Source organism: Setaria viridis, chromosome 8 (genome assembly GCF_005286985.2).
Source record: "Setaria viridis chromosome 8, Setaria_viridis_v4.0, whole genome shotgun sequence".
Lineage (NCBI taxonomy): Eukaryota > Viridiplantae > Streptophyta > Magnoliopsida > Poales > Poaceae > Setaria > Setaria viridis.
In genome coordinates this window covers 7,132,027-7,143,029 of record NC_048270.2, presented here as the reverse complement: position 1 = coordinate 7,143,029, position 11,003 = coordinate 7,132,027, and the positions used below count along the sequence as shown (strand labels likewise).

The 11,003-nt window shown below is 46.2% G+C and overlaps 1 long non-coding RNA gene across 1 annotated transcript; it reads right to left on the bottom strand.

Annotated features, from left to right (window-relative positions):
• Positions 1–273: 273 nt before the first annotated feature.
• Positions 274–6,557, bottom strand: LOC140223685 (uncharacterized). Its single transcript, XR_011899089.1, has 6 exons — positions 1,960–6,557; positions 1,550–1,875; positions 1,399–1,485; positions 1,272–1,331; positions 1,069–1,194; positions 274–997 (listed from the first exon to the last, which is right to left on the bottom strand). It is a non-coding gene; the product is annotated as an uncharacterized lncRNA (long non-coding RNA).
• Positions 6,558–11,003: the final 4,446 nt, after the last annotated feature.

Genomic DNA, 11,003 nt, shown 5'->3' with positions numbered 1-11,003 from the left:
TACTCGAAGATTGCTTTAAATATTATAAATGGTGTCAGGGTTGCCAGAAGTTCGGCAACGTGCAGCGTGCACCAGCCTCGTCTATGAACCCAATAATTAAGCCATGGGCGTTTAGGGGTTGGGGAATAGACCTCATCGGACAGATTTATCCTCCATCAAGCAAGGGACACAAGTTCATATTAGTAGCCACTGATTACTTTACAAAGTGGGTGGAGGCAGTACCCCTGAAAACTGTGACGTCGGCCGCTATGATCGATTTTGTGAGAGTCCACATTGTTTATCGGTTCGGTATCCCTCAAACCATCACAACCGATCAAGGGACAATGTTTACTTCGGGAGAGTTTGAAGAGTTCACCGCCGATATGGGAATTAAACTGTTGAATTCTTCTTCGTATTATGCTCAAGCTAACGGTCAGGCCGAATCATCCAATAAGGGAGTAATCAAGTTGATCAAGAGGAAGATAGAGGAGCAGCCCAAGAGGTGGCACGCATCCTTGACTGAATCTTTATGGGCCTACAGGATGGCCTACCACGGAGCTACTAGAATATCTCCCTATCCTTCGCCGTTTGAGGCAATCTATGGTACCAGCGATGTCCGAGCAAGAGTTTTCGAGAAAGCTGATTCGTTGGTGTACTTCTTGAGCTCGGTGTTTGTAGGAATCCTCCTCTTCACGTGCTTTTGCTAGTTTGGCACGATCAGCCATGTGTCGTAAAGCTTTGAACACCGGGATTCGCATTGACTCGATATATGTTGCGGGTGCTAGGGCTTCTTCTGCCTCTTCTGGAACTCGGCCTCTGCACTGAAGAGCTGCCGAATCGGCGAGGCAGCTTCCACCAGTCGGCCGATATCATCTTGGAGAAGAATCCGTATGCTCTGGAGCTTGGTGCAAACTTCATCAGCAATTGAACTCAGAGCAACCTGGCGTGAGGCGACTTCCTCGTCATTAGAGATTGCAACCGCAACAGAGAAGAGGCTGTTGTTGGGAGTGTCCTGCTCCTGATAAAATAAAGAGACGGATTAGCCGATGGCAGTAGAAAATCAGCCGATTTGGACATCAAGTTTCTTACCTCTTTAAAACGGATTTCTTCTGTTTGTGTTGGTGCGAGTGCTACCCTCGTTTCGGGAATCGATGCAGTTGGCTCATCAGAAGAAGAGGATTCGACGGTTATCCGCGCCACACTCGGGCCAGCCTCCTGGAAAGTTACAAGAAATGGATCTCTGTAAGTATGAAGCAATGGTTAAATCTGATGATGAATAATAGCTGCTCTACCTCTGCGAGTCATCCAGCCGGTGATCGTTGGAAGGGCACAATCGACGCACCCAAAGTAGCCTGCATTAGAAATCGGTCAGATTCCGATTAAGGATTAAGAGATTTGAGTAAAACAAATATTCTCTACCTCAGTGGGAGGGATTGCTGGCATCTCGGTCTCTGCCTGGAGTGTGGCCGATTGCTGCGGAGATTGCTTTGGAATGATTTGTGCAGCCTAACAGAAAGAAGAAATTAATACTGACAGAATACTTTGAAAAATACAAGGCGCATAAAGTTACCTGAAGAGCTTCTAACAATAGTGACGCAGCTGCTGCTCCAACTTCTGTAGCAGCCTGAGGGTCGAATTCTTCAGCAATCGGCAGAGTCGGTGTGGCTAAAGACCCGGCCGATGCCACCGCCGATTGGTCGGCCGATCTATACGGGCGCGCACCCGGCGGCTTGTCTTCTTTGAAGAAGATATCTTCAGCTTCTGCTTCAATCGACCGGTGGTGATGTCTTCGATGGACAAGGACTGAAAGCCGATGAGTGGAAATGATGTATACGGATGGCGATTTTCTATCGGCTTGCCGCTTCGGCTGCTTGTTGGAGGGAGTTGGCTTCCAGACTGCAAGGGGAAAAATAAAAGTCAATGGTAATCTTGCAGTACAGAAGGAGCGACATTAAAATTGGCTAAGAAGGGGAGAAGTACCGCTGCATTTGGATCAATGTTGGCGGGATCCAGGTCGTTGCAGTATGTTGCGGGGGATACACAGAAAAGATGTTGCTTCCATTCTCCCCACCATAATTTGAATTGCTGAATAGCAAAAGGAGCCACCACCCAGTTGGTTAAGTCAATGGTACTGGAGTCTGGTGCTAGACTGCATAGCCAATTATAGTCAAGTCCTTTGGTATGCTCATCCCGAAACTTTGCGCGGCCAGCAAAGTAAATTTGAATTGGCAACTGTCCGAGGCCAAATTGCCGTGCTGCCACCGATGGGTTATAAAATTCATAAGTTGGAGAGTCCTTCCCTGAAAAGAGGTTCACTGGTAAGATCCCTAATTTGATCAGGACATCTGTGAGCTCATTGTTGAAAGAGTTGGTCGTCGAGTTGAAGCAAATGGGATGTTCAAAGAGTGGTTTAGCTCTTTGGTATGGATACCAGCTTATGGTTTCTTCACTGAAGCCGTTATAAAAGCATCTGAAATACTCGGCTGTTTTGGTAGGAGTAAATTTGCTGCCAGGAAAAGCTGATGCCGCCTCACCAAAACAAGTGCACCGTCGTCGTACTGTTGGTTTTCCTCTAACTCAATATTGGGAAATGTTTTGGTCTCTACTTGCTGCCGGAAAACCTTACTCATGTATAAATTGAGCCAGAGAGTAATAAACCACCAGGGACCACCAGGGTTACCAATCGGCTCTCCGGTTGACAGCTTGATGGCGATCTGATGCATCATATGGTAAGTCGATCCTAGCAAGTGTTTTCCTAGAGGGACAGTAGATCCTCTTGCCAGGGCTTCGGCCAAAGCTTGTGTATTAGAAGAAGGGCCGACTGCTTTACCGCAAAAGAAGTGCTTCTCTAACCACATCATTAGGAAGGTCGTGTACTCTCCGTCACCGATCGGCCCAGCCTTCATGTTTTTATCGATATATCCTTTCCACCCGCCGATTCCTTTTGTCTCCAGCCGATGGGTCGGCTTGACTAGAAAATCAAAAGGGGAATCGGGAGAAGAGATGTCGAGGCCGGTCAACATCAGGACATCTGCCAAAGTGGGGGTCATGGGTCCGTGTCCAAAAAGAAATGCATTGAGTGCGTCGGACCAGAAGTAAGAGGCCGCCATCACCAGGGGTTCGTTCTTCTCCATCTGGGACAAAGACAAATTTATACATTGCCCGATTTTCAGTTCGCCCCAAAGAACTCTTTTGGAGTTGGACATTCTTTGGAACCATTCTTTCCAGCCAATAGTTTTGTTCGGCCAAGATCTGAATCCACCCGTCCACTGGTTCAAATCCATGGGTGACTGCTTAAAGGGAATCCTATGGGTTTCTAGGTTGATCAAATCGGTGGGATCTGGATTCCCCATAGGACCTAGGCCGATAAGATCAGGTGCATCAGAAATGCGGATAGTGATTTGCTGCCTGACCGCCTAAGAAAGGTAAAAAAGGGAAATTGAGAAAAGATATAAAAAGCGCATCAGCGGTGAAAGGTAAAAGGGTGAAGCTTCAGATATTTACCTCTCGAATAAAGCTCATAGTCGCTGATGGAGCCGCCATTGGAAAGAATGAAACGGGGTGAGGACGAGAAGAGGACCACCAGAAGGTTGCGACCGGGAGGTGAAAGGGCGCCGGAATGTGATGGAAGATGATTTGCCGGGGAAAGGAGAATTTCTGAGCTCGTGGAGAAGAAGCGGCGGAGAATGCTTGTATTTAAGGACGGTTCGAGAGAAAGGGTAAAGGCGGGAATTTTACCGTGCCGTCTACATGAATTTCGGAGGAGCGGTTGCCTCAGGCGCACAATTCGAAAAGATTGCAATCATCAGGTAAAAGACTGCAAAACAGAAAGGAGTCTTGGCCACGCTTGTCTCGGAGAGAAAGTTAAGATTAAAAAAAATTCGAAGCAAAAGTTATGTTTGACTCCGAAACTGGGGGGCATGTTTTGACGCTGGATTTCGACACGTGTTTTGAATCTACGTCAAGGGAGGAAAAGATTGGCCGATGCGGCAAGCTAAAAGCTACAGTTGGAAATCGGCCGATTGAGGCTTCAGTGTTTTGTCCGATTGACGAAAGGAGTCAGCAAGGATTGGCCGATTGGGAGCTGGAGCGGCTTGGCTAATATGAGCCTAAGGTGGGCCGCAGAGAAGATTAGCTAAAGAAGAAGGTTGGCTCGTGGGATATGATAACCAACTCCGATACGAGTTGTGTTTGTGAATATTTATTATCATTTAAAATTAGAGATAGATCCTAGTCGGTTAGGAAATCAGTTGTAACAAGCTATAAATAGCCATCTCTAGAGGTTTGTAAAAACACATCAATCAATACAATCAATCTACTTTTACCTCGTACTTTACTTTCAAGTCGGCGACTTCGCCAAAACACCTTTTTCTTTCACGAGTTCGTACGGGTTGGCAGGGCTGCATCGACACGATCTCCAGCCGATAATTGCACGGCCCTGGCTCTTCAGAGAGGTGTCCCTCCAGCTCCTTCTGCTTCTATCCTGCTTCACATCATCTACGAATTATTGATTCATGCCTCTAGTGAATTTTCACATGTATTTATAGTCCAGGAGGCCATGAGAAAAATTGGAGGGCGAGGGAGCGAAGGAAACACGTAGGCCGATTGGCCTGGGATCTTCCTTTTGCCCTCTCGCGCTCTTCTTCATCCCCAAGTCTTTTGGAACGCTCAGGAGTCTTATTTTCACTTGCATGTGGGCCTGGCACGTCGATTGCTTCGGGATGAGGTTGATCACCATTGTCTTTCCAAATCTTGTCTTGATCTTCTCTGATTCCTCTTTGATCTCGAACTGGTTCTTGCCTTATCTTCAATTTTTTAGCCCTTAAGCAATGTTGGAGGATGACTTGCCAAAGATGGGCACCAGGGGGTGCTAGAAGACATCAGGCCCATTGGCCTACCCTCTTTCTGAGCCCTTTGACCTTCGTCTTCATCTGGCTCGATGCTCGTTCAGTGCTTTATCCAAACATATGCTTTTAAGCCCCATTTTCTGCAAAAACACAACATTCTCCAAAACACATTGCATATGTGAAAATAACCGGTTTATTAGGTGCAATCAATAATTTATGTATTAAGCTCATGTCACTGTTGAAGATAAGCAGGGGTAAAAGTATGTCAATAATGTGTGTCAATGCCACAACCAGGAGGTGCGCGCCTACCGCCAGTGTTCGCGAGCCGCGGCGGCGGCCGCCACTTTGGGCTCTGGCCGGGAGCCGCCCCGACCGCTACCGCCTTAGGCTCCAGCCCGAGATGCCCCACTGCCGCTCCTCGATCTCCAGCAACCACTAGCTACCCAACCGCCGCCTCCCCTGTAGGCGGAGCCCGACCCTGGCAGTGGACCTACTTCTCAAAGCTCGGCGATGTCAGGGTACGAGATGTAGGTGCTTGACCGACGGCTGGGGCCGGCGGCGGTCCACCAGGCAGGGTGGCGGGGGGCCGGAGGGCGGGGGGCAGCTGGTCCCTTGTACTCGGGCTGGACAGACACGTTGGGCCGGATGTGCCGTCAGGCCGGACCGGCAGTTCAGCACGATTGTCTAGCCCGACCTGGCGCGAAAAAGCCATTAGGCCTCATAGTATCGGGCTTAGCCAGCCTAGGCCAAATTGGGCTTGTGCGAGACGGCCCATCTAGCCATCTATATCTAGAAGAATTAGTAAGAAATGAAAGAAAAATCATTTAAAAAATACCATGGCAGGTGTGGGTGTTGTCGTGTTGTTCCTGTATATCGTGGGAGACAAGACAAGGTGGTGGGCCCTCAATCCTCCTAATCGTATATACAAACATCATGAATATGGAAGATAAGGTGCCAATAGGACCCCAGTCCTTGCTTAATGTCTAGCCAAATTAGGGCAACCCATAATATCCAAATCGATTAGAGCTGTAGGGCTTTGTGTGGATTGGGGCAGGCATTGAAGGGCAGGGCAATTCTCCATTCAAAGCCGTCAAAGTACAGAGAGTTGCCCGATGCACTAAGGCACCACGACAAGATGAGTTGTTGAAGGGAGGTGAGGTCCTGAACTATGGTAGGCAGCTGTCCACTGTTAAGTTGCAGGATTCGTTGAGATGTAAGGTGATCTATCGATTGAGGGATGTTGTCCAACATTGAGGTCCCAATGACACCTAGATCCTGTGAAGAGTGCAATTGTCCGAGCCACTCAGGCAAAGTGCGAAGGGAAGGGCATCCAGTGATGTAGGGCACCTTGAGGGACGCGAGGCTTTGTAACCCTGGGCAAAAATAACCGAGAACGGAGAACCGAATCGAAATAAACGAGAACCAAACCGAACTAATCGAGAACAAAAATCTCGGTTCCCTGTTCAGTTCTCATTTCCTAGGAACCGAACTTTGTTTGGTTAAATTGGTTCCTCCTCTCGGTGAACAAAACTAACCGAAGAACCGGGCCCAATAAGGCCCACTTCTGCTTCTGCTTGAGACCCCGAGCGTAACCCTAGCCTGCTAGCCAAACGCCGAGTCTCTGCTCTCCAGTTCCACGCGCGCTACACCCAGCTCCTCAGTACTTACCCGCGCTGCCTCTCGGCTCCTCACCCACGCCGCCTCCCCACCCGCGGCGCATCCCCTGCGGCCGGCGCCCCCCTAGTCCTGCGTCCTCCCGCGATGCCAGCATCCTCCTGCGGCGCCGCATACCCACTAGGCGACCGGCGCGCCCTCCCAGAGTCCCACACCGGCGCCCCCCTTGGCCCTGCATCCTCCTGTGGCGCCGCATCCCCGCCCGTCGGCCGGCACGCCCTCCCGCCTCCTGGAGTCCCGGCGCCCCCCTGCGTCCTCCCGCGGCGCCGCATCCCCGCCCGGCGGCCGACGCGCCCTCCCGGAGTCCCGGCGCGGCGTCCTCCCACCAACCACCGCCGTCCATTGCGTCGCTGATTTTTTGGAAGCCGGAGTTGGTCGGTTAGTTCGGTTTGGAACCGGAATCGAACCGAAGTAACCGAAACCGAACTTCGTCGGTATCCATTTTTTAGAAGAACCGATTGGTATCGACTTATCTAGGAACCGAACTTCGTCAAAAACCGAAGAACCGATCGGTTCGGTTCGGTAGTACCGAATGCCCAGGCCTAAGGCTTTGCATGCCTCTCAGGTAGTTGTGACAGGTCATTGACGCCAGAAATGTACATGTTTTACGACTATAGATCTCATGATAACCCTGCCCGAATCACTTATTAGGAGTTTAAGGAAGCTTTTCACGCATTCCACATCCCAAACAAGTGTTGGGCAACAAAACTGAAGAATTTCATGAGTTGACTCAGGGGACAATGAGGGTGCAAGAGTATGCACGACACTTCACCGGAATGATGCAGTATGCCCGCAACCATACCAACACTGAAGAGAAGAAGTAGTTTTGGTTTCACCGATTGGTGAACGGAGCCTTAGAAGTTGAGAAAGAACAGATTGGTAGAGATGAAAAACTTAGTGCTAAGAGGACAAGAGCTGAGTACCAGTCACACATTAGCCCATCTCAAAGGCCTCAGAGTTTTTTTTTGATGAAACAGGAGGGGATGATCCCCTGCTGGATATATATTAATTAAAAGAGGGAAAAGAAAAACAACAACAGTTTGAGAGGTACAATTCAGGAAACAAAGAAAGAAAAAAAGAAAATCAGAAAGATTACAATGTATGCTCTAGCCATTCCAACATTGGTTGCTTCCAAGCCTCTTTTACTCGAAGGATAACCTGAGTAAAAACAATCTTGAACCGCAACATGGCACCTTGAACTGATGGAATAATACCTCTGAATATCCAGTCATTTCTTGCCATCCAAATACACCAGCTCATGAGAATTATGATTTCCATAAAAAACTGAACTTGCAGTTGAGATTTGAAGCTATTGAGGATGGTGTAAGGCTCATCTGACAAGTTAGCAAACAGGCTTATATTGATCCAACATTCCTGAGCAAAAGGGCATTGTAGGAGGAGATGCAACAAGGTTTGCTCATTGTTATGCGGGCACAAGACACAAGAATAAGAGGGTAGATCCATATGTTTTCTTCAGAGTACATTCCTTGTACTTAGTCTGTCATTGAGGAGTAACCAAAAAAAAAATTTGTGCTTGCTCTGGCATTTAGATTTCCAAAGCCACCTAAAAACTGGGTGAACTTGTCGATGTCCTGATAGTGTATGATAGGCTTTTGATGAAGAGAAGTGTGAATTACCCCAGATATATGTCCAACAGTCTTGCTCCTCATTAAATTGGACTGAATTCAAATCTGTAGCTAATTGAAGTAACTGAGCCATAGCTTGAGCTGATAAAGGCAAGTTGAAAAACTGATGCAAATCTGACAGCACATAGGCCTGCCTGACGGAGATATCATCCTTTGTAGTGAAAGAGTATAAGTGTGGGTAAGTTTGTGCAGGGATCTTATTGTTCCACAAGTCATGCCAAAGTAGACATGTCACACCATTATGTACAGTTACTGATGCTAAACCTTTGAATTTATCCAGAAGCTTGACAACATCTTTCCACCAAAAGGAGCCTTTTCTTACTTGTCCTGGTAACCTACCAATAGCATAATGTTTCTCCCAGATTAGATGGACCCATGGAATATCTGCCCGGTTAAAGAATTTATGAAGATATTTGAGTAGAAGAGCTTCATTTTGAGTCCTCAGGTTTAAAACACCAAGACCACCCTCTTCCTTTGGCAAACAAACAAGTTCCCAGGTACCTTTTGGTGGCTCTCTGTTATTTATATCAGATTTTCTCCAGAGGCAACATTTTCTATATTTGTCCACTTGTTTGTACACTGTCTTATGTAGCAAAAAAGTGCACATATGGAACATTGGCATAGCTGTGAAAATTGAATTTGTCAACTGGAGTCTTCCTGCATCTGACAGAAAATTTGAGGTGGTTACCAATCTTCTTTCACATCTAGTTACCATGGGCAAAAACTCTTCAATCTTGGGCTTGGTAAGACCAAGAGGTAACCCTAGGTAAGTAAAGGGAAATTTACCAATAGCACATCCAAAAGTCTGTGATAAGAACTGTAGTTTATCCTCTGTGATATTAATGGGCACCATCATTGATTTACAAAAATTAACTTTGAGACCAGTGGACAGTGCAAAATTGTGGAGAAGCTGCTTCAAGTGCAGCAGCTGATTGGGGCATCCCTCCATGATTATTAGAGTGTCATCTGCATACTATAAAATGGGGAAATCTTGACTGTATGTCAGAGGAATTGGTAGAGTGAGATGACCTTGTTCTTTGGAGGCATTAACAATAGATTGTAGAAGATCAGCCCCTCAAACAAATAAAAGGGGGGAAAGAGGATCCCCTTGGCGAACTCCTCTCTTGCAAGTAAATCTTTTCCCAGGCACACCATTCAAAAGTATGGAAGATGTACCTGAGGAAAAAATCTGTTCCATCCAGTGAATCCATTTTTCTCCAAAACCCTTCTGTTGCATGATTGACAACATAGCTTTATGCTCAATTTTATCAAAAGCTTTTTCAAAATCAAGCTTGAGGATGACTATCTCCTTTCTGGATTTGTGACATAAATGGAGGTATTCAAATGCCCAGGCAAGACAATCTTGTATTGTCCTTGTCTTGATAAAACCATATTGATTTGCATGTATGAGTGACTGGATCAAATTTTGCAGTCTATTGGCTAGTAGTTTAGTCAGGAGCTTCATAGATGTATTCAGTAGGGAGATTGGTCTATAGTCAGATACCTTTGCTGCACCCTAAACTTTGGTTATTAGAGTGATAAATGAGCCATTTATGCTTCGCAAACAGACATTTCCCGAATGAAAATTCTCACAAAGAGCATAAAAGTCTTGCCTGATGATTGGCCAACACCTCTTTATGAAATTTGTATTAAATCCGTCTGGACCTGGGGCCTTATCATTTGGCATATTACTGATTACAGAGTCTATCTCTTCATGTGAGAAAGGTTCATCCAGACAATTCAGATTCTCAACTTGGTGTAGAAGTTGTTGCACATCAAAGAACATGGAGTTATACTCAGAAGTGCCCAGCCTTGCTTTATATGCTTCCCATAGAATTAACTCCTTGACCTGATGGTTATATTGAGGGGTCCTAGATGTGTCTTCTAGAGATCTAATATAGCTTTTACCATGTTTAATGGTTGCATTCGCATGAAAGAATTTTGTTGATTCATTACCAAACTTTACCCATTTAATTGATCCTCTTTGTTTCTAGTAGATGTTCTGTTGTTTGAGAAGGCTTTGTAGCTTCTCCTGCAGAGTCGCTTTGAAGTTCCATTCTATTAGAGTCATGTCCCTATATTCTTCAATTAATTCCATAAAAGAGACACATTTGAGAGAAGAGACTTTAGATTTGAATGTTGAGACTGCCATGCTCTTAGGACCCTTCTAAGATTCTTGAACTTTTGTGTAAGAATTTTTGCCTTATCAGTTTCTTGAACTGAAACTGACCAACCATGTGAGACTATGTCCATGAATTGATCATGTTCGAGCCAATAATTTTCAAATCTAAAAATCTTGCCCTTCGGGATATCTGTAGCAATGTTGATGACACATGGGGAATGATCTAAAGTTTCCATCACCAATGGGTAGGCCGTTGTGTTTGGATGATTAAGGACCCAGGAGCTAGAGGAAAAGAACCAATCTAGCCTTTCTAACAAAGGTGTTTGCTGTTTGTTTGACCAGGTGAACTGCTTGGATTTAAAAGGAATTTCCACTAAACCAATAGTGTTAATGGCCTCGTTGAACATGAACATGTCATTATAATTACCCCCTGGCTTGTTTCTATTAGATGGGTCTCTTATGAGGTTGAAGTCCCCCACTACCAACCAGTCAAAATCGTCCGGCATCTGGATGTGTTGGAACCATTGGATGAATGCTATTTTCCCCTCCACAGTGCAAGGTCCATAAATGTTTGTTAGAATCCATTCCCAATCAGTAAGATTGGAAGATAACTTCACTGAAATAGCAAATTGGTTCATGAATACCAATTCCCCATGAAACACAGATGATTTCCAGATTATGGCAATCCCACCAGAGGCCCCTGGCGAGGGCAAAAACTCAAACTTGTCAAAAGAT